The sequence below is a fragment of the Maylandia zebra genome, linkage group LG22 (assembly GCF_041146795.1).
Source record: "Maylandia zebra isolate NMK-2024a linkage group LG22, Mzebra_GT3a, whole genome shotgun sequence".
Taxonomy (NCBI): Eukaryota; Metazoa; Chordata; class Actinopteri; order Cichliformes; family Cichlidae; genus Maylandia; species Maylandia zebra.
Window position 1 is genome coordinate 7,492,467 of NC_135187.1, and position 23,822 is coordinate 7,516,288.

The 23,822-nt window shown below is 41.0% G+C and overlaps 2 long non-coding RNA genes across 2 annotated transcripts in view; both read left to right on the plus strand.

Annotated features, from left to right (window-relative positions):
- LOC143414533 (uncharacterized) overlaps positions 1 to 23,822 on the plus strand; it is a 48,974-nt gene that overhangs the window by 19,537 nt on the left and 5,615 nt on the right. The window lies entirely within an intron of this gene.
- Positions 2,620 to 7,463, plus strand: LOC143414636 (uncharacterized). The gene is made up of 3 exons (XR_013095299.1): positions 2,620 to 2,787; positions 5,451 to 6,958; positions 7,052 to 7,463. It is a non-coding gene; the product is annotated as an uncharacterized LOC143414636 (long non-coding RNA).

Consider the following 23,822-nt stretch of genomic DNA (forward strand, 5'->3'; position numbering starts at 1 on the left):
CCATTGAATGTCCCCATTTAGGTTAAAGCGGATTGTATTTGTGTTAAAAACGTCCCCAAAGGTCATAAGCATATGGCATACTAATGACTATAGTCGGATATGTTTTTGTATTGTTTTTTAAAAATAGTGTCATGTCCCTTTTTCAGTATAACTCCATACATGAAGTTCGAGAACAATTTATCAGTGATCACCACACTCAAGAGTTATGTTGTAAAATCCTTCATTATGTCAAAGATATGAAAATATGGAACAAATACCAATCAGAAGGAGGATTAAGATAAAGTAATCCATCCCCCAAATCATTACACATACCTCAACATATGCATATGTTGAGGTATGAAACATATGCATATGTTGAGGTATGTGTAATGAGTTCGTTGTATTTACCAGTTCCCTAAGGAAAGTTTCTCATTGAATGTCCCCATTTAGGTTAAAGCGGAGTGTATTTGTGTTAGAAACGTCCCCAAAAGTCATAAGTATATGGCATTCTAATGACTATAGTTGGATATGCTTTGGGATTTTTTAAAAGATGTTATCATGTTCCCTTTTTCTGTATAAATCTACCTATAAAGTCAACAAACAATTTATCAGTGATCACCTCACTCAAGTAAGGGTTATTGTTGTAAAATCCTTCATTATGTCTAAGATTTGAAAATATGGAACAAATACCAATCAGAATGAGGACTAAGATAAAGCAATCCATCCCCCAAATCATTACACATATCTTAATATATGCAGATGTTTAATAATCAGAGTTCATTGTATTAACCAGTTCCCTAACGAAAGTTTCCCATTGAATGTCCCCATTTAGGTTAAAGCGGATTGTATTTGTGTTAAAAACGTCCCCAAAGGTCATAAGCATATGGCATACTAATGACTATAGTTGGATATGCTTTGTATTTTTTTTAAAAAATAGTGTCATGTCCCTTTTTCAGTATAAATCTATCCATGAAGTCTGTAAACAATTTATCAATGATCCCCACACTCAAGCAAGGGTTATGTTAAAAAAAAGAACAACCCCTTCATTATGTCTAAGATTTAAAAATACAGAACAAATACCAATCAGAATGAGGACTAAGATAAAGAAATCAATCCGAAAAGTAGTTACACATACCTTAACATATGCATGTGTTTAATGATCAGAGTTCATTGTATTAACCAGTTCCCTAACGAAAGTTTCCCATTGAATGTCCCCATTTAGGTTAAAGCGGAGTGTATTTGTGTTAAAAACGTCCCCAAAAGTCATAAGCATATGGCATACTAATGACTATAGTTGGATATGCTTTGTATTTTTTTTTAAAATACTATCATGTCCCCTTTTCAGTATAAATCTATTCATGAAGTCTGTAAACAATTTATCAATGATCCCCACAGTCAAGCAAGGGTTATGTTGTAAAATCCTTCATTATGTCTAAGATTTGAAAATATGGAACAAATGCCAATCAGAATGAGGACTAAGATACAGCAATCCATCCTCCAGATCATTACACATACTTTAACACAGGGGTCCCCAATCCCAGTCCACGAGGGCCGGTGTCCCTGCAGGTTTTAGATATGTCCTTGATCCATCACAGCTGATTTAAATGGATAAATTACCATCTCAACATGTCTTGAATTGTGATTCAGGTGTGTTGACCCCAGGTGAGATCTAAAACCTGCAGGGACACTGGCCCTCGTGGACTGGGATTGGGGACGCATGCTTTAACATGAGCAAATATTTAATAATCAGAGTTCATTGTGTTTACCAGTTCCCTAAGGAAAGTTTCCCATTGAATGTCCCCATTTAGGTTAAAGCGGAGTGTATTTGTGTTAACAACGTCCCCAAAAGTCATAAGTATATGGCATACTAATGACTATAGTTGGATATTTTTCATAATTTTTTTCTAAAAATAGTATCATGTTCTTTTTCAGTATAAATCTATCCATGAAGTCTGTAAACAATTTATCAATGATCCCCACACTCAAGGGTTATGTTAAAAAAAAAAAACCTTCACTATGTCTAAGATTTAAAAATACGGAACAAATACCAATCAGAATGAGGACTAAGATAAAGAAATCCATCCGAAAAGTAGTTACACATACCTTAACACATGCAGATGTTTAATAATCAGAGTTTATTGTATTAACTAGTTCCCTAAGGAAAGTTTCCCATTGAATGTTCCCATTTACGTTAAAGCGGAGTGTTTTTGTGTTAGAAACGTCCCCAAAAGTCATAAGAGTCAGGTATACCAATAACTATTGTTGCATATGTTTTTGCAATTTTTAAATGGAGGTATATTTCTGTATTTAGTATTAATCTACCCTTGAGATCAGTGACAAAACCGTTAATGGTCACTGATCGTTAATGACGATCAGTTAATGATCACTGTACTCTGGTACTATATCAATTCAATTTCATTTATGTATATCCTTTTGATTGTCCTCATTCAGGTTAATGCAGTGCATTTTTGTTAGAAATGTCCCCGGAAGTCATAAGAGTCATCTTCTTTGGCAGTTTTTAATTGTCTCTTGTCTATTTGTTATTCATGTTAAATGGACTACTTGCACTAACACTTCCGCGTTCTATGCTGGCAAAATGAATGAATTCAAGTTTTACATGAGTTGAAGCTGTTGGCGCCTTTCTGTGCCTGAGCACGCATGCGCATGTCATATTTTTGGATACTACGGGGTCTACAATGCACTTTTGCAAGGACTGAAAGCCACCTGGCCGTCTGCCTTAATGCGAACACGAGGCTTTTTACGCCAGGAGCTGGATGCAGCTAAGGTGTTCATCTCAACTTTCTGAAGGCAAGTACTGTTTCTTTTAATGTGCATTTATATGTGTTTACTACCTCATTTAAGATCCCCCCTACACTGTTTTACTCAATCGTGCTGCTTGAATGCCCTCGTGAGCAACTTTAATGTTTTCCATCATGAAATAGTGCTTTAAAGTTTTCGTATAAAAATCGCCATGTCACAAAATAATGTAAATCCGACAAGCATCCCTTCCAAACAGGCGCGCTCATGTCTGACAAGCCTCCGCGACACCCCCTACGTGTATTTCATGTAGGGGGTGTTCGCCATACCACCAAACGAAAGAAACCCGACAAAATAAGCTAGCTCGCTCATGGCTGACGACCAACAGCGGCAACCCCCCCCCCCCCCCCCCCCCTTTATTTTTTTTATTCTTAAATAAATAAATAATTTCGGGGGCGTCCGCTGCCATGTTGTTTAATTTGTTCAAATCATATTTAGCCAAAAAAATGTGGTTTAGTTTCTGTGTGAACGGGGTGGTGGAGTCCTCCACCGAGAACACTCACGTTAACTTTATTGAGTGGGAAAAAAAAAGTTAGCTTGTTTATATTATGTTAACATAGCTGTGTCGCTAGCGGTCACGTAGCACATCATTATATACCAGCTAGCCAAACTTCAGTAACCCTACAAACGTCACTGCTTTTTAGTTTCCTGTCTTCATTTATGCTGGAAGTGATAACAGAGCTGTAGGTTTTAATTTGTTTCCAAAACCCCGCAGTCAGGACATGCTATATTGTATTTAGATAGAAGTTAGCAGGGAGTTAGCTCGCTAGCTTCTAACTGCGTTAAATGTCATAAATTCCGTTTTCATGGGTGCCTGGATGTTAAACTCAATTGTTACACCTGGTAGAACAGAACGCTGATCATTTTATTAAAGATGAAAGACTTTAGACAGTTTTTCAACTCTCAGTAATACCATAGTGATCGTTTGATATGTGAACCTGCAGCGGAGTTTAGGTCCAGACACGGCTAGTGACGTCAGACTGAACAACCGGATTGGTGTTAGAATTTACCATGTCAGCCAATCAAAAAAATGATATGGCAACATGCGGCACTTGGTTGTTTAGGGAGAAGGTGCAGTTTTAGGAGTGACACCCGCGACGGAAAGCGGCGAGCAAAAGAAAGAGAGCGCAAGTTTTCATATGTGAGACATTAGTGATGTTTAGCGTTTTTGGAGGCTAGAGTTAGTGTGTAGTGTAGTTATTGTTTTGTATTGTGTCAGTTATACTGCTGAATGTCACATTTGCTCCAAAAAAGCCATCAAAAGCAGATTCTAGTGTAAACGCTGTTCCCACAGGGAAAACAGGACTGATACACCTCCTGTTGTCAGACCTGCAGGGTTTAGGCCTGTGCTGTTCTCTTCTGTCTTATACTGAACACAAACTTTTTTTTCTTTTTTTTTTTTTTGGACCGGCACAAATAATTTGTGTGCCTTCTTATTTGCTGCAGAACACCTGATTGTTCTGTAAATAGATTTAGATGGTTATATAAAAAATGCCTGAGGCCTTGGCTGCATTTTTAGGTAAATAGTACCATATAACTTTGTTTGCAAAACTTGTGCATGAACCTGAAGTTCCCAAATTGATATAAAAAAATTTTTTTTTTTAGCAACAACACTAAATGCGTTTTTAAAACAAAATGTTAGGTTTCAAGTTTAGGATAAAAGTTGCTTCAACTAAGTTATCCATCAGAACCTAAAAATCTAAATGCAGTGGGTTGCCTTGAGTTTAAGTTTTCGCAACAATTTTTTATTTTTGTATTTATTAATTTTACAGTGTTGATGCTATGCTCACACGGGCTACAAAGAAATCGCACTACAAACCTTCTAAAAAAAACTCCACAGGTATCTTTGAAGAAACACCTGTTGTCTGACGACACAATCAAAGATCTGCACATCAATGGAAAAAAATCTCGAAAGGGCCACCTAAACATAATATATAATGTTCTGACTGAGAGACGTTTTGAAAAAATTTAAACGTACAGCTCTGCTATCACTTCCAACATAAATGAAGACAGAAAACTAAACAGCAGTGACTTTTTTTTTTTTTTTTTTAGGGTTACTGAGGTTGGACTAGCTGGTACATAATGATGTACTACGAGATCACTAGCGATACAGCTATGTTAGCATAACATAAACACAGTGAAGCTGGAGGATGAAAGCTAACCTTTTTCCATTCGATAAAATTTATGTGAGGGTTCCCAAAGGTTAGGGACGAATTCAATCGCATGGCAGGATGCTGTTGCAGATTAAACAGCGCCTCTTCACAGCTCTGTGGGCACAAAATAGAAGTACTACAAGGACATAGGGAAAAGGGACAAAGAGGGGAGGGATATAAAATATTCCAAATGTTTCTTGAATTGTTAGCACAGTGTATATGTGTATGTATCTATCCATCGATTCACTTACGCCAGGGGTGGGCAAATCCAGGCCCCGAGGGCCGGTGTCCTGCAGGTTTTAGATCTCGCCTTGGGTCAACACACCTGAATCGCATGATTAGTTCGTTACCAGGCCTCTGGAGAACTTCAGGACATTTTCAGGAGCTAATTTAGCCATTTATATCAGCTGTGTTGGTTCAAGGACACATCTAAAACCTGCAGGGACACCGGCCCTCGAGGCCTGGAGTTGCCCACCCCTAACTTCCGCTTTTCCTTTTCAGGGTCGCAGGGGGTGCTGGAGCCTATGGCAGCTATCTCAGGGCGAGAGGCAGGGTACGCCCTGGACAGGTCGCTAGTCTGTCACAGGGCTAAACATTCGTACTCACATTCACTCATACCTATGGGCAATTTAGATTTTTCCAAAAACAATGGGCAATTAAGATTTTTCACGTGCCTCCAAAGACGCAAAGGTGTCGCCATCTGACATGATTCAGCAGCGCCTCTTCACAGCTCTGTGGTCACAAGTTGAGCAAAAGCCTCTCAAAATCACACACAGGGGGATTAAAAAACTTGAAAAGGTGATTTTTAAAGACATCAAAGCGGCTGGACATTAGCCCTGATCTCGTGATCATTGCGCTAGCCGTAGGTCAGCCGTACCTAGAGGTGATCATTTCCATATTTGAAGATCACCACTTCCGTAAAAACCTGCTGGCAAGGTTCTTCTCGTGGTGCGTTAGAGCCGAGGATGACGAGGACAAAGAAACTAAAGCCATGTCTGAAACACGTTTAGAAGAATTTAAAAGTAATATATTTCGGATACTGGAGAAAAAATCATCATCTGGCATTAGTGTCAGCGATTATGATGATGATGAAGAGGAACATGTGAGCGCACTCATTGATGCTGTGCTCACACGTGTTGAAAATAATTCGCACTACAGACCTTCTAAAAAAAAACTCCACAGGTACCTGTTAAAACACGTGTTGTAATTATAATAAAGGTCAATCAAATGGACCAATATGGCAAGGCCATGATGATCCACTTGGTAAAATAAATCCGCTTGGCATCTTTCTTGGCCTTAAGACAACAATTCTTATGGCTAAAGATCCAAACGGGACACACAAAAAAACACATGTTGTCTGACAACAGGATCAAAGATCTGCATATACATGTATATAAACTGAAAGATCTCGACCGGGCCATTTACCAAGAGCTACGTCAGAAAACATTCTGTTAAGAAAAAACATTTACTGATGTTACTGAACGACGAGGACCCAGTGTTGAGAAAACTGACGGTCGATATCATTAAAAATCACCTGATCGACACTATGCAGAATCCAGCCCTGTGTGATGCTGAAGAGGCTGAAAATTACAGGTTATCTGTGGAAGCCTGTATCAAGAAGGTGGTGACACGTGTCAATAAAAATGCCAGTTCACCTTCCTCTACTGAAAAAGTTGATGCCATCACCCAACGGCTGTTCATAAAACTCTGGCCTAGACTTAAAAAGATCAAAGTTGATAATGTGATATTCATCAGTGATTGTCAGGGTCCCTGAGCAGTTATGAATTATATTCTTATTATTATTATTATTGTATGTATATTTGGTGTTGCTGTCCTTCTCCCTGTTTGCGTGTGTGTATATGTGTTTCAGTGGGCGCCTTCAGACCTGGTGGGTGTGGCCCTGCTGATGGTCTGGCCACACCCGAAGCCACACACCTGCTGCTGGTCAGGCCTCGTCGGAGGTGCTACTTAGGAGAGTCTTGGAGCTCCCACCGACGCGGGATCATTGCGTGAGTCTCCACGTTAGTCATCCATTTGAACTGAGTTAGTGTATGTATGCCCGCGGTTATGTGTCCTGACGGCTGCGTCTATTGTGTCCCCAGGAGAAGTGTGGAGCGCCAGACAGCAGCCAGCACGAGGAGTGCTGAGACACAGGAGCGGCGAGCACTGAGACACGGACTGGTCACGGAGAGACACGACACGGGAGTCAGGGGAAACCACGGGGATTTATTGTTGTTATTTCCACACACTGTAAATAAACGTACTGCTTGTACATAGAGCACCGCGCCTGGGTCCTCCTTCCCCACACCCCCCACGGTTTGCCATGCCAAACCGTGACAGTGATATGGTTTACAGCTCTTTAATACAGAAATGGAACAGAAATTATTCACTGTCTACTTTAGCAGAAGGTTTTTAGCTGAAGATAGTTTAACCAGCTGTTTTGCCAACACCTTCTGATAGGTTTGTTGCTTGTACCTATCCGCTGGAACGTTAAAGACAATACAATTACACTGCAAAGCAAGACACAAGTAGGCAAAGTTCTTCATGTTACTCGTGCACGGGAGAGACCGGACAGAGCGCCGTTCCTTCGTCTGACCCCAGTTGCTCTCGTCCGTCCTCCCGTACCACTGTCCTTTTATTGAGGTTACATGAATATGCATAGGTTCATTAACATACGACGTCTACATACAAAGAGTACCTTGCCTGTGTGTGTGTGTGTGTGTGTGTGTGTGTGTGTGTGTGTGTGTGTGTTGCTGATCAAAGGGTCAAACATCCTTGGTCAGGAAGAGGGTAGACTAGACCCCCCCCCCGGTGAGGAAGTCCAGCAGTTCATCTAAACAGAAAAGCACTTAGACTAGAACAGACGTAGCTACGTTAATCCTACCATAAAACAATTAAGACAAGATGCAACCTCTTCCCATGCTCCCAGGATGTAGGTGTGGAATACACACCAAGCCTTTTGTAGCCTGCTAGAGATCACACCTCCTGTCACTACACAATTGATTATACACCTCTAAGAATATATGGTTAAATATTTCTAAGCATAAATGACAATCAACAATACAAACTCTAACACCTTCATTTTTATCATTTAGCATCATTTTAGAATATAATACATTACTGTAGATCAGGGGTCCCCAATCCCAGTCCGCGAGGGCCGGTGTCCCTGCAGGTTTCAGATCTCACCCTGGGTCAACACACCTGATTCACATGATTAGTTTGTTACCAGGCCTCTGGAGAACTTCAAGACGTGTTGAGAAGGTAATTTATCCATTTAAATCAGCTGTGGTGGATCAAGGACACATCTAAAACCTGCAGGAAACCAGCCCTCGCGGACTGGGATTGGGGACCCCTGCTGTAGCTCAAACAGCATATGAAGCATTTAAATTCAGACCAACCTTATAACCGTATAACACCGATGGGGAACAATGTGTTCTGCAGAATACTCTTGATACTTTAAGAGCAATTTTCCAATAATACAGATTCATGTGTAGTAAGGTGGTTTCATTGCTACTTTTATTAAAGGAGTGCTTCTAAAAATTGAGGTGGTCATCTCCGCTTGCATTTCTGTAAAAGCCACAGCATGCCACCTTGGGTAAGAATATGCATTCTTAACATTTTGCTGTCACAGTTTAGCAGTTTTCATTTCCACTGACACATCAGCTCCTAAGACCACAATACTACTACCAAAGTACTACAAGGATCCGGAAAAAAGGACAGAGGGGGGATATAAAATATACCAAATGTTTCTTGAATTGTTAGCACAAGTGTATATGTGTATGTATCTAGTCGAGTTTATATGCAGTAGTGCTCACTTGTTTTCTTTCATTTTATTACTTAACTGTATTTCATGTAAGTCATTGATATTAAATATTGATTTTACAGAGGGGTGGTAAGAGTTTGGTTTGAGATTTTCCTGTTAATATTTGGATATTTTTCTTGCATTAACAATTTTTTGATTAGAAAAGCAGAATAAAATGTGCAAATTAGCTTCATTTATAGTTTGTTATACTCCTTCCCTCTAATACAAATATTTCATTTCTAACTCTGAGTGTAAGTGCATAATTTAATAATAAGTGTTTCTGCTCACAAATGTCCACGAGCACAGACATGCACGCAAAAACTGCGTGACTCCTCGCTGGCTGTAACTCACCGCGCGTGTTCACCTGGAACGTCCTCTAAGAAGACGTGTGACCATTCTGATAGCCGTCTGTGTCTGCAGGTGAATGAGTGAAGCTACATAAACAGTTAAATTAGCATAGCTTACCAGCCGTAAACCCGACAACAACACAGTGGGTGAGGGTCGGAGGGGGGGTCGCTTGACATTCTAACTTTAAAGGAAGGATTTTAACAGTATTAGTGTAACACACTTAGAGACAGTGTGCGCACCGCGGATGACGTCAGTGCGCACACTGTGTCTGAGGAGGATGTGCGGAAGTGCTTCAGGAAGGTGAACGCACGCAAAGCTACTGGTCCGGACGGGATTCCCGGCCGCGTCCTCAAGTCATGCGCGGCTCAGCTGGCTGGAGTGTTCACGCACATCTTCAACCTTTCCCTCTCTCTATCTGTAGTCCCAGCCTGCTTCAAAATGGCCACCATCGTCCCTGTACCCAAATCCTCCACCATCTCCTCATTGAACGACTGGCGACCTGTAGCCCTGACCCCCATCGTAAGCAAATGCTTCGAGAAGCTGGTCAGGGACTTCATCTGCTCTGCACTACCCGACTCACTGGACCCTCTACAGTTTGCATACCGCCACAACAGGTCCACTGATGATGCCATAGCCCTGACACTACACACTGCCCTGTCACACCTGGAGAAGAGAGACACGTATGTGAGGATGCTGTTTGTAGATTACAGCTCAGCATTCAATACCATCGTTCCCTCGAAGCTGGACAGGAAACTGCAGGATCTAGGACTGAGCAGCTCCCTCTGCAGCTGGATCCTTAGCTTCCTGTCTGACAGACGCCAGGTGGTCAGACTGGGCAGCATCACCTCATCCCCCATCACACTGAACACTGGTGCTCCACAGGGGTGTGTACTGAGCCCTCTCCTGTACTCACTCAACAGCTCCAACATCATTGTGAAGTTTGTGGACGACACTACAGTGGTGGGTCTTATCACCAACGGTGATGAGACGGCTTACAGGGAGGAGGTCAGCGCCCTGACCCACTGGTGTCAAGACAACCATCTCACCCTCAACGTCGCAAAGACAAAGGAGTTGATAGTGGACTTCCGGAGGTGCAGAGAAGTACACACCCCCATCACCATCAACGGCGCTGCTGTGGAGAGAGTGAGCAGCTTCCGGTTCCTTGGTGTACATCTGGCTGAGGATCTTACGTGGTCAGTACACACAAACAAAACAGTGAAGAAGGCGCAGCAGCGCCTCTTCTTTCTCAGGAGACTGAAAAGATTCGGCATGAGCCCCCGCATCCTCAGGACCTTCTATCACTGTGCCATTGAGAGCATCCTCACTGGATGCATCACCACCTGGTATGGCAACAGCACCGCCTACAACTGCAAAGCTCTCCAGCGAGTAGTGCGGTGCTCTGAACGGATAATTGGAGGTGAGCTTCCCGGGGAGGATCATCAAGGACTCCAGTCACCCCAGCCATAAACTGTTCAGACTGCTTCCATCAGGAAGGAGGTTCTGCAGCATCCGGTCCCGTACCAGCAGACTGAGAGACAGCTTTTTCCATCAGGCCATCAGACTGCTGAACACGTCATAGACACCTCAGCTTCACTACTGGAACTTCAACATTACGCACTCCACACTGTATATAAATGCCACTTGTTTTGCACATATTCAACTCTGTATATTTTATATATTTTATTATTATTATTATTATTTTTTTTTTTTTTTTTTTTTTTTTTTTTTTTTTTACTATTTAATTTGTAAAAATGTGTATACACACACACACACACACACACACACGTAGGAAAATATTTAGTATACACATCCAGAAATGCATACACTATTATATATTGTACATATATTTATGTATAATGTGATAATGTGATGTTCATCGGTGATTGTCAGGGTCCCTGAGCAGTTATGAATTATATTATTATTATTATTGTTATTGTATGTATATTTGGTGTTGCTGTCCTTCTCCCTGTTTGCGTGTGTGTGTGTATATATGTGTTTCAGTGGGTGCCTTCAGGCCTGGTGGGTGTGGCCCTGCTGACGGTCTGGCCACACCCGAAGCCACACACTTGCTGCTGGTCAGGCCTCGTCGGGGGAGCTACTTGGGAGAGTCTTGGAGCTCCCACCAACGCGGGATCATTGCGTGAGTCTCCACGTTAGTCAACCATTTGAACTAAGTTAGTGTATGTATGCCCGCGGTTATGTGTCCTGACGGCTGCGTCTATTGTGTCCCCAGGAGAAGTGTGGAGCGCCAGACAGCAGCCAGCACGAGGAGTGCTGAGACACGGGAGCGGCGAGCACTGAGACACGGACTGGTCACGGAGAGACACGACACGGGAGTCAGGGGAAACCACGGGGATTTATTGTTGTTATTTCCACACACTGTGAATAAACGTACTGCTTGTACATAGAGCACCGCGCCTGGGTCCTCCTTCCCCACAACCCCCATGGTTTGCCATGCCAAACCGTGACAGTGATATGGTTTACAGCTCTTTAATACAGAAATGGAACAGAAATTATTCACTGTCTACTTTAGCAGAAGGTTTTTAGCTGAAGATAGTTTAACCAGCTGTTTTGCCAACACCTTCATTTTTATCATTTAGCATCATTTTAGAATATAATACATTACTGTAGATCAGGGGTCCCCAATCCCAGTCCGCGAGGGCCGGTGTCCCTGCAGGTTTCAGATCTCACCCTGGGTCAACACACCTGAATCACATGATTAGTTTGTTACCAGGCCTCTGGAGAACTTCAAGACGTGTTGAGAAGGTAATTTATCCATTTAAATCAGCTGTGGTGGATCAAGGACACATCTAAAACCTGCAGGAAACCAGCCCTCGCGGACTGGGATTGGGGACCCCTGCTGTAGCTCAAACAGCATATGAAGCATTTAAATTCAGACCAACCTTGTAACCGTATAACACCGATGGGGAACAATGTGTTCTGCAGAATACTCTTGATACTTTAAGAGCAATTTTCCAATAATACAGATTCATGTGTAGTAAGGTGGTTTCATTGCTACTTTTATTAAAGGAGTGCTTCTAAAAATTGAGGTGGTCATCTCCGCTTGCATTTCTGTAAAAGCCACAGCATGCCACCTTGGGTGAGAATATGCATTCTTAACATTTTGCTGTCACAGTTTAGCTGTTTTCATTTCCACTGACACATCAGCTCCTAAGACCACAATACTACTACCAAAGTACTACAAGGATCCGGAAAAAAGGACAGAGGGGGGATATAAAATATACCAAATGTTTCTTGAATTGTTAGCACAAGTGTATATGTGTATGTATCTAGTCGAGTTTATATGCAGTAGTGCTCACTTGTTTTCTTTCATTTTATTACTTAACTGTATTTCATGTAAGTCATTGATATTAAATATTGATTTTACAGAGGGGTGGTAAGAGTTTGGTTTGAGATTTTCCTGTTAATATTTGGATATTTTTCTTGCATTAACAATTTTTTGATTAGAAAAGCAGAATAAAATGTGCAAATTAGCTTCATTTATAGTTTGTTATACTCCTTCCCTCTAATACAAATATTTCATTTCTAACTCTGAGTGTAAGTGCATAATTTAATAATAAGTGTTTCTGCTCACAAATGTCCACGAGCACAGACATGCACGCAAAAACTGCGTGACTCCTCGCTGGCTGTAACTCACCGCGCGTGTTCACCTGGAACGTCCTCTAAGAAGACGTGTGACCATTCTGATAGCCGTCTGTGTCTGCAGGTGAATGAGTGAAGCTACATAAACAGTTAAATTAGCATAGCTTACCAGCCGTAAACCCGACAACAACACAGTGGGTGAGGGTCGGAGGGGGGGTCGCTTGACATTCTAACTTTAAAGGAAGGATTTTAACAGTATTTGCTGTGGGTTAAAGCAGTGGACCAGCAGGCTACATGTTTGAATCCAAACAAGTTTCACTCAATCCCAACAACTGAGGATCGCCATTGTATAGCGGTCGCTAGGGTAACGTCACGTCGCCGTCATATCGGATGTGGGCGGGGCTTAGCGCTAGAATCCCTTTGATCCTTTCATGTCTTGTGTGACATCACCTTGGTAAAAGTCTATAAATAGAACCATTTGCACAGGGTTAGTCACAAGGTAAGTTTAGTAAGAGGGAGTAAGAGGCATTAATGTCTGAGACACAAACTCAGCAACTTACACAAAACTCAGAATCAAGTCCAGATTGTAAAAAAGTTATATCATTTGAAAATATGAATTCTGCCATTGAAACAACCGATGCGATTCAAAGCTGCGCCACTGAAGACGACTCTGAATGTAGTGTCGTCCCTGGCGTAAACATTTTACGGAGCGATGAGGGGAAATCGAAGCACTGTGTGTGCTACCCTCAGTCATGCAACCAGCAACAGAATCCGGGGGATCCAGAGTCAGTTGATCTCCAGGAACCTCCGGTGTCAGAAGAGCAGCTGCTCGTTAAAGAGCTAATAAATGCTGTTATTACACGTGCCTCCAAAGAGGCAAAGGTGTCGCCATCGGAAATGATTCAGCAGCGCCTCTTCACAGCTCTGTGGGCACAAGTTGAGCAAAAACCTCTCAAAATCACACACAGGGGGATTAAAAAACTTGAAAAGGTGATTTTTAAAGACATCACAAAGCGGCTGGACATTAGCCCTGATCTCGTGATCATTGCGCTAGCCGTAGGTCAGCCGTACCTAGAGGTGATCATTTCCATATTTGAAGATCACCTCTTCCGTAAAAACCTGCTGGCAAGGTTCTTCTCGTGGTGCGTTAGAGCCGAGGATGACGAGGACGAACAAACTAAAGCCATGTCTGAAACACGTTTAGAAGAATTTAGAAGTAATATATTTCGGATACTGGAGAAAAAATCATCATCTGGCATTAGTGTCAGCGATTATGATGATGATGAAGAAGAACATGTGAGCGCACTCATTGATGCTGTGCTCACACGAGCTGCAAATAAATCGCACTACAGACCTTCTAAAAAACTCCACAGGTATCTGTTAAAACACGTGTTGTCTGACAACAGGATCAAAGATCTGCATATACATGAAAAAAAACTGAAAGATCTGGACAGGGCCATTTACCAAGAGCTACGTCAGAAAACATTCTGTAAAGAAAAACATTTACTGATGTTACTGAACGACGAGGACCCAGTGTTGAGAAAACTGACGGTCGATATCATTAAAAATCACCTGATCGACACTATGCAGAATCCAGCCCTGTGTGATGCTGAAGAGGCTGAAAATTACAGGTTATCTGTAGAAGCCTGTATCAAGAAGGTGGTGACACGTGTCAATAAAAATGCCAGTTCACCTTCCTCTACTGAAAAAGTTGATGCCATCACCCAACGGCTGTTCATAAAACTCTGGCCTAGACTTAAAAAAATCAAAGTTGATAATGTGATGTTCATCAGTGATATGGTTTACAGCTCTTTAATACACAAATGGAAAGAGCCAGATGTCATACTGACATTCATGGAATTAGACCATGAATATGCAGATGATATAATTGTAAAGCTTTTCAAGGAGCATGCCATCACTGTATTGGAAAGTGAACATTTCATGACAAGCTTCTTTCTCTGTGCGGGTCATGCTGTATGGATCGCAGGCAGAAAATACTTGGTTACTGTTATGTAAGACCCTAAAAGTAGATTCTGTTCATCTGGACGTAGCATTTTCAGTTTCAATTTATTTAACATCTAATCGAGTCATTTTAAAAACCCTTGACCGGTCGAGGCAGATGGCCGTTCCTCACTGAGCCTGGTTCTGCCGGAGTTTTCTCCCTGTTAAAAGGAAGTTTTTACTCCCCACCGTCGCCTAGTGCTTGCTCAGAGGGAATTGTCAAATTATTGGGGTTTTGTTTTGTGCCATCTAATACACAACTTATCGTATTGGGCACTCTAAATGTATTTTTAATCAATAAAAAGATCCAAAAAAGATTATATTGTGAATTCTGCGTGTTTTCATTGTCACACAAATGTATACATTTTCAGCTTAGACTGAACGTGTTTGTTTGTCATTCCTTTCAAATCAAAGATTTTAGTAGCAACTATTGTATTAAAACATTGCACAGGCGTTTTACTCTGATTACACAAACCTTATGTAGGAGTAGGTCACAGATAAGAGGTACTAATTTGTAAATTTGACCTCTGACCTCACAGAGATCAAATGTGACAGGATATTTGTGCTGTAATTTTCAGACTGTAAGGATTATTTGTATGTAAACTATAATTTCATATTAAGAATCCACATCAACACATTCTCACTCTCAAAGTGTAAAATGTTACACTATAGGTGACAAATCGTCAGTATGTTACGCTTTTGGCCACCCAACATGTCCCTGTGTTACTTGTTCGGAAAAATGAGGAAACATGAGAACCATTTTGAATCAATCTACACGTGTATGTTTATTTTACTGTAATTGCTTTGGAAAACACTATCTAACACGATTAGGTTATGATACGGGTTAGGATTAAGGTTAGGGTTATGGCTGGAATACACAGCTGGAACGTGTATTACACCGGGAGCGTCATTCTATTGGATGTCATCCACAATCCGGCGCGTATCAAATAGATGCGGAAGGTTACCTTTCACGTGTCTATGGGACACCTCGGAGCGCGACTAATGGTCGGTATGTTACACGTTGGGAATGAGAACGGGCTGTCCACATATATTGGTATGTCATCTACTAAATTTTGCCAATACAAACAATGGCAGTAATGAATTAATTCATCAATATAATAATTAATATATATAAATATAAAAACACATTTACAAAAAAAAATTATTCACTGTCTACTTTAGCAGAAGGTTTCTAGCTGAAGATAGTTTAACCAGCTGTTTTGCCAACACCTTCATTTTTATCATTTAGCATCATTTTAGAATATAATACATTACTGTAGATCAGGGGTCCCCAATCCCAGTCCGCGAGGGCCGGTGTCCCTGCAGGTTTCAGATCTCACCCTGGGTCAACACACCTGAATCACATGATTAGTTTGTTACCAGGCCTCTGGAGAACTTCAAGACGTGTTGAGAAGGTAATTTATCCATTTAAATCAGCTGTGGTGGATCAAGGACACATCTAAAACCTGCAGGAAACCAGCCCTCGCGGACTGGGATTGGGGACCCCTGCTGTAGCTCAAACAGCATATGAAGCATTTAAATTCAGACCAACCTTATAACCGTATAACACCGATGGGGAACAATGTGTTCTGCAGAATACTCTTGATACTTTAAGAGCAATTTTCCAATAATACAGATTCATGTGTAGTAAGGTGGTTTCATTGCTACTTTTATTAAAGGAGTGCTTCTAAAAATTGAGGTGGTCATCTCCGCTTGCATTTCTGTAAAAGCCACAGCATGCCACCTTGGGTGAGAATATGCATTCTTAACATTTTGCTGTCACAGTTTAGCTGTTTTCATTTCCACTGACACATCAGCTCCTAAGACCACAATACTACTACCAAAGTACTACAAGGATCCGGAAAAAAGGACAGAGGGGGGATATAAAATATACCAAATGTTTCTTGAATTGTTAGCACAAGTGTATATGTTTATGTATCTAGTCGAGTTTATATGCAGTAGTGCTCACTTGTTTTCTTTCATTTTATTACTTAACTGTATTTCATGTAAGTCATTGATATTAAATATTGATTTTACAGAGGGGTGGTAAGAGTTTGGTTTGAGATTTTCCTGTTAATATTTGGATATTTTTCTTGCATTAACAATTTTTTGATTAGAAAAGCAGAATAAAATGTGCAAATTAGCTTCATTTATAGTTTGTTATACTCCTTCCCTCTAATACAAATATTTCATTTCTAACTCTGAGTGTAAGTGCATAATTTAATAATAAGTGTTTCTGCTCACAAATGTCCACGAGCACAGACATGCACGCAAAAACTGCGTGACTCCTCGCTGGCTGTAACTCACCGCGCGTGTTCACCTGGAACGTCCTCTAAGAAGACGTGTGACCATTCTGATAGCCGTCTGTGTCTGCAGGTGAATGAGTGAAGCTACATAAACAGTTAAATTAGCATAGCTTACCAGCCGTAAACCCGACAACAACACAGTGGGTGAGGGTCGGAGGGGGGGTCGCTTGACATTCTAACTTTAAAGGAAGGATTTTAACAGTATTTGCTGTGGGTTAAAGCAGTGGACCAGCAGGCTACATGTTTGAATCCAAACAAGTTTCACTCAATCCCAACAACTGAGGATCGCCATTGTATAGCGGTCGCTAGGGTAACGTCACGTCGCCGTCATATCGGATGTGGGCGGGGCTTAGCGCTAGAATCCCTTTGATCCTTTCATGTCTTGTGTGACATCACCTTGGTAAAAGTCTATAAATAGAACCATTTGCACAGGGTTAGTCACAAGGTAAGTTTAGTAAGAGGGAGTAAGAGGCATTAATGTCTGAGACACAAACTCAGCAACTTACACAAAACTCAGAATCAAGTCCAGATTGTAAAAAAGTTATATCATTTGAAAATATGAATTCTGCCATTGAAACAACCGATGCGATTCAAAGCTGCGCCACTGAAGACGACTCTGAATGTAGTGTCGTCCCTGGCGTAAACATTTTACGGAGCGATGAGGGGAAATCGAAGCACTGTGTGTGCTACCCTCAGTCATGCAACCAGCAACAGAATCCGGGGGATCCAGAGTCAGTTGATCTCCAGGAACCTCCGGTGTCAGAAGAGCAGCTGCTCGTTAAAGAGCTAATAAATGCTGTTATTACACGTGCCTCCAAAGAGGCAAAGGTGTCGCCATCGGAAATGATTCAGCAGCGCCTCTTCACAGCTCTGTGGGCACAAGTTGAGCAAAAACCTCTCAAAATCACACACAGGGGGATTAAAAAACTTGAAAAGGTGATTTTTAAAGACATCACAAAGCGGCTGGACATTAGCCCTGATCTCGTGATCATTGCGCTAGCCGTAGGTCAGCCGTACCTAGAGGTGATCATTTCCATATTTGAAGATCACCTCTTCCGTAAAAAAAGCCTGCTGGCAAGGTTCTTCTCGTGGTGCGTTAGAGCCGAGGATGACGAGGACGAACAAACTAAAGCCATGTCTGAAACACGTTTAGAAGAATTTAGAAGTAATATATTTCGGATACTGGAGAAAAAATCATCATCTGGCATTAGTGTCAGCGATTATGATGATGATGAAGAAGAACATGTGAGCGCACTCATTGATGCTGTGCTCACACGAGCTGCAAATAAATCGCACTACAGACCTTCTAAAAAACTCCACAGGTATCTGTTAAAACACGTGTTGTCTGACAACAGGATCAAAGATCTGCATATACATGAAAAAAAACTGAAAGATCTGGACAGGGCCATTTACCAAGAGCTACGTCAGAAAACATTCTGTAAAGAAAAACATTTACTGATGTTACTGAACGACGAGGACCCAGTGTTGAGAAAACTGACGGTCGATATCATTAAAAATCACCTGATCGACACTATGCAGAATCCAGCCCTGTGTGATGCTGAAGAGGCTGAAAATTACAGGTTATCTGTAGAAGCCTGTATCAAGAAGGTGGTGACACGTGTCAATAAAAATGCCAGTTCACCTTCCTCTACTGAAAAAGTTGATGCCATCACCCAACGGCTGTTCATAAAACTCTGGCCTAGACTTAAAAAAATCAAAGTTGATAATGTGATGTTCATCAGTGATATGGTTTACAGCTCTTTAATACACAAATGGAAAGAGCCAGATGTCATACTGACATTCATGGAATTAGACCATGAATATGCAGATGATATAATTGTAAAGCTTTTCAAGGAGCATGCCATCACTGTATTGGAAAGTGAACATTTCATGACAAGCTTCTTTCTCTGTGCGGGTCATGCTGTATGGATCGCAGGCAGAAAATACTTGGTTACTGTTATGTAAGACCCTAAAAGTAGATTCTGTTCATCTGGACGTAGCATTTTCAGTTTCAATTTATTTAACATCTAATCGAGTCATTTTAAAAACCCTTGACCGGTCGAGGCAGATGGCCGTTCCTCACTGAGCCTGGTTCTGCCGGAGTTTTCTCCCTGTTAAAAGGAAGTTTTTACTCCCCACCGTCGCCTAGTGCTTGCTCAGAGGGAATTGTCAAATTATTGGGGTTTTGTTTTGTGCCATCTAATACACAACTTATCGTATTGGGCACTCTAAATGTATTTTTAATCAATAAAAAGATCCAAAAAAGACTATATTGTGAATTCTGCGTGTTTTCATTGTCACACAAATGTATACATTTTCAGCTTAGACTGAACGTGTTTGTTTGTCATTCCTTTCAAATCAAAGATTTTAGTAGCAACTATTGTATTAAAACATTGCACAGGCGTTTTACTCTGATTACACAAACCTTATGTAGGAGTAGGTCACAGATAAGAGGTACTAATTTGTAAATTTGACCTCTGACCTCACAGAGATCAAATGTGACAGGATATTTGTGCTGTAATTTTCAGACTGTAAGGATTATTTGTATGTAAACTATAATTTCATATTAAGAATCCACATCAACACATTCTCACTCTCAAAGTGTAAAATGTTACACTATAGGTGACAAATCGTCAGTATGTTACGCTTTTGGCCACCCAACATGTCCCTGTGTTACTTGTTCGGAAAAATGAGGAAACATGAGAACCATTTTGAATCAATCTACACGTGTATGTTTATTTTACTGTAATTGCTTTGGAAAACACTATCTAACACGATTAGGTTATGATACGGGTTAGGATTAAGGTTAGGGTTATGGCTGGAATACACAGCTGGAACGTGTATTACACCGGGAGCGTCATTCTATTGGATGTCATCCACAATCCGGCGCGTATCAAATAGATGCGGAAGGTTACCTTTCACGTGTCTATGGGACACCTCGGAGCGCGACTAATGGTCGGTATGTTACACGTTGGGAATGAGAACGGGCTGTCCACATATATTGGTATGTCATCTACTAAATTTTGCCAATACAAACAATGGCAGTAATGAATTAATTCATCAATATAATAATTAATATATATAAATATAAAAACACATTTACAAAAAAAAATTATTCACTGTCTACTTTAGCAGAAGGTTTCTAGCTGAAGATAGTTTAACCAGCTGTTTTGCCAACACCTTCATTTTTATCATTTAGCATCATTTTAGAATATAATACATTACTGTAGATCAGGGGTCCCCAATCCCAGTCCGCGAGGGCCGGTGTCCCTGCAGGTTTCAGATCTCACCCTGGGTCAACACACCTGAATCACATGATTAGTTTGTTACCAGGCCTCTGGAGAACTTCAAGACGTGTTGAGAAGGTAATTTATCCATTTAAATCAGCTGTGGTGGATCAAGGACACATCTAAAACCTGCAGGAAACCAGCCCTCGCGGACTGGGATTGGGGACCCCTGCTGTAGCTCAAACAGCATATGAAGCATTTAAATTCAGACCAACCTTATAACCGTATAACACCGATGGGGAACAATGTGTTCTGCAGAATACTCTTGATACTTTAAGAGCAATTTTCCAATAATACAGATTCATGTGTAGTAAGGTGGTTTCATTGCTACTTTTATTAAAGGAGTGCTTCTAAAAATTGAGGTGGTCATCTCCGCTTGCATTTCTGTAAAAGCCACAGCATGCCACCTTGGGTGAGAATATGCATTCTTAACATTTTGCTGTCACAGTTTAGCTGTTTTCATTTCCACTGACACATCAGCTCCTAAGACCACAATACTACTACCAAAGTACTACAAGGATCCGGAAAAAAGGACAGAGGGGGGATATAAAATATACCAAATGTTTCTTGAATTGTTAGCACAAGTGTATATGTTTATGTATCTAGTCGAGTTTATATGCAGTAGTGCTCACTTGTTTTCTTTCATTTTATTACTTAACTGTATTTCATGTAAGTCATTGATATTAAATATTGATTTTACAGAGGGGTGGTAAGAGTTTGGTTTGAGATTTTCCTGTTAATATTTGGATATTTTTCTTGCATTAACAATTTTTTGATTAGAAAAGCAGAATAAAATGTGCAAATTAGCTTCATTTATAGTTTGTTATACTCCTTCCCTCTAATACAAATATTTCATTTCTAACTCTGAGTGTAAGTGCATAATTTAATAATAAGTGTTTCTGCTCACAAATGTCCACGAGCACAGACATGCACGCAAAAACTGCGTGACTCCTCGCTGGCTGTAACTCACCGCGCGTGTTCACCTGGAACGTCCTCTAAGAAGACGTGTGACCATTCTGATAGCCGTCTGTGTCTGCAGGTGAATGAGTGAAGCTACATAAACAGTTAAATTAGCATAGCTTACCAGCCGTAAACCCGACAACAACACAGTGGGTGAGGGTCGGAGGGGGGGTCGCTTGACATTCTAACTTTAAAGGAAGGATTTTAACAGTATTTGCTGTGGGTTAAAGCAGTGGACCAGCAGGCTACATGTTTGAATCCAAACAAGTTTCACTCAATCCCAACAACTGAGGATCGCCATTGTATAGCGGTCGCTAGGGTAACGTCACGTCGCCGTCATATCGGATGTGGGCGGGGCTTAGCGCTAGAATCCCTTTGATCCTTTCATGTCTTGTGTGACATCACCTTGGTAAAAGTCTATAAATAGAACCATTTGCACAGGGTTAGTCACAAGGTAAGTTTAGTAAGAGGGAGTAAGAGGCATTAATGTCTGAGACACAAACTCAGCAACTTACACAAAACTCAGAATCAAGTCCAGATTGTAAAAAAGTTATATCATTTGAAAATATGAATTCTGCCATTGAAACAACCGATGCGATTCAAAGCTGCGCCACTGAAGACGACTCTGAATGTAGTGTCGTCCCTGGCGTAAACATTTTACGGAGCGATGAGGGGAAATCGAAGCACTGTGTGTGCTACCCTCAGTCATGCAACCAGCAACAGAATCCGGGGGATCCAGAGTCAGTTGATCTCCAGGAACCTCCGGTGTCAGAAGAGCAGCTGCTCGTTAAAGAGCTAATAAATGCTGTTATTACACGTGCCTCCAAAGAGGCAAAGGTGTCGCCATCGGAAATGATTCAGCAGCGCCTCTTCACAGCTCTGTGGGCACAAGTTGAGCAAAAACCTCTCAAAATCACACACAGGGGGATTAAAAAACTTGAAAAGGTGATTTTTAAAGACATCACAAAGCGGCTGGACATTAGCCCTGATCTCGTGATCATTGCGCTAGCCGTAGGTCAGCCGTACCTAGAGGTGATCATTTCCATATTTGAAGATCACCTCTTCCGTAAAAGCCTGCTGGCAAGGTTCTTCTCGTGGTGCGTTAGAGCCGAGGATGACGAGGACGAACAAACTAAAGCCATGTCTGAAACACGTTTAGAAGAATTTAGAAGTAATATATTTCGGATACTGGAGAAAAAATCATCATCTGGCATTAGTGTCAGCGATTATGATGATGATGAAGAAGAACATGTGAGCGCACTCATTGATGCTGTGCTCACACGAGCTGCAAATAAATCGCACTACAGACCTTCTAAAAAACTCCACAGGTATCTGTTAAAACACGTGTTGTCTGACAACAGGATCAAAGATCTGCATATACATGAAAAAAAACTGAAAGATCTGGACAGGGCCATTTACCAAGAGCTACGTCAGAAAACATTCTGTAAAGAAAAACATTTACTGATGTTACTGAACGACGAGGACCCAGTGTTGAGAAAACTGACGGTCGATATCATTAAAAATCACCTGATCGACACTATGCAGAATCCAGCCCTGTGTGATGCTGAAGAGGCTGAAAATTACAGGTTATCTGTAGAAGCCTGTATCAAGAAGGTGGTGACACGTGTCAATAAAAATGCCAGTTCACCTTCCTCTACTGAAAAAGTTGATGCCATCACCCAACGGCTGTTCATAAAACTCTGGCCTAGACTTAAAAAAATCAAAGTTGATAATGTGATGTTCATCAGTGATATGGTTTACAGCTCTTTAATACACAAATGGAAAGAGCCAGATGTCATACTGACATTCATGGAATTAGACCATGAATATGCAGATGATATAATTGTAAAGGTTTTCAAGGAGCATGCCATCACTGTATTGGAAAGTGAACATTTCATGACAAGCTTCTTTCTCTGTGCGGGTCATGCTGTATGGATCGCAGGCAGAAAATACTTGGTTACTGTTATGTAAGACCCTAAAAGTAGATTCTGTTCATCTGGACGTAGCATTTTCAGTTTCAATTTATTTAACATCTAATCGAGTCATTTTAAAAACCCTTGACCGGTCGAGGCAGATGGCCGTTCCTCACTGAGCCTGGTTCTGCCGGAGTTTTCTCCCTGTTAAAAGGAAGTTTTTACTCCCCACCGTCGCCTAGTGCTTGCTCAGAGGGAATTGTCAAATTATTGGGGTTTTGTTTTGTGCCATCTAATACACAACTTATCGTATTGGGCACTCTAAATGTATTTTTAATCAATAAAAAGATCCAAAAAAGATTATATTGTGAATTCTGCGTGTTTTCATTGTCACACAAATGTATACATTTTCAGCTTAGACTGAACGTGTTTGTTTGTCATTCCTTTCAAATCAAAGATTTTAGTAGCAACTATTGTATTAAAACATTGCACAGGCGTTTTACTCTGATTACACAAACCTTATGTAGGAGTAGGTCACAGATAAGAGGTACTAATTTGTAAATTTGACCTCTGACCTCACAGAGATCAAATGTGACAGGATATTTGTGCTGTAATTTTCAGACTGTAAGGATTATTTGTATGTAAACTATAAT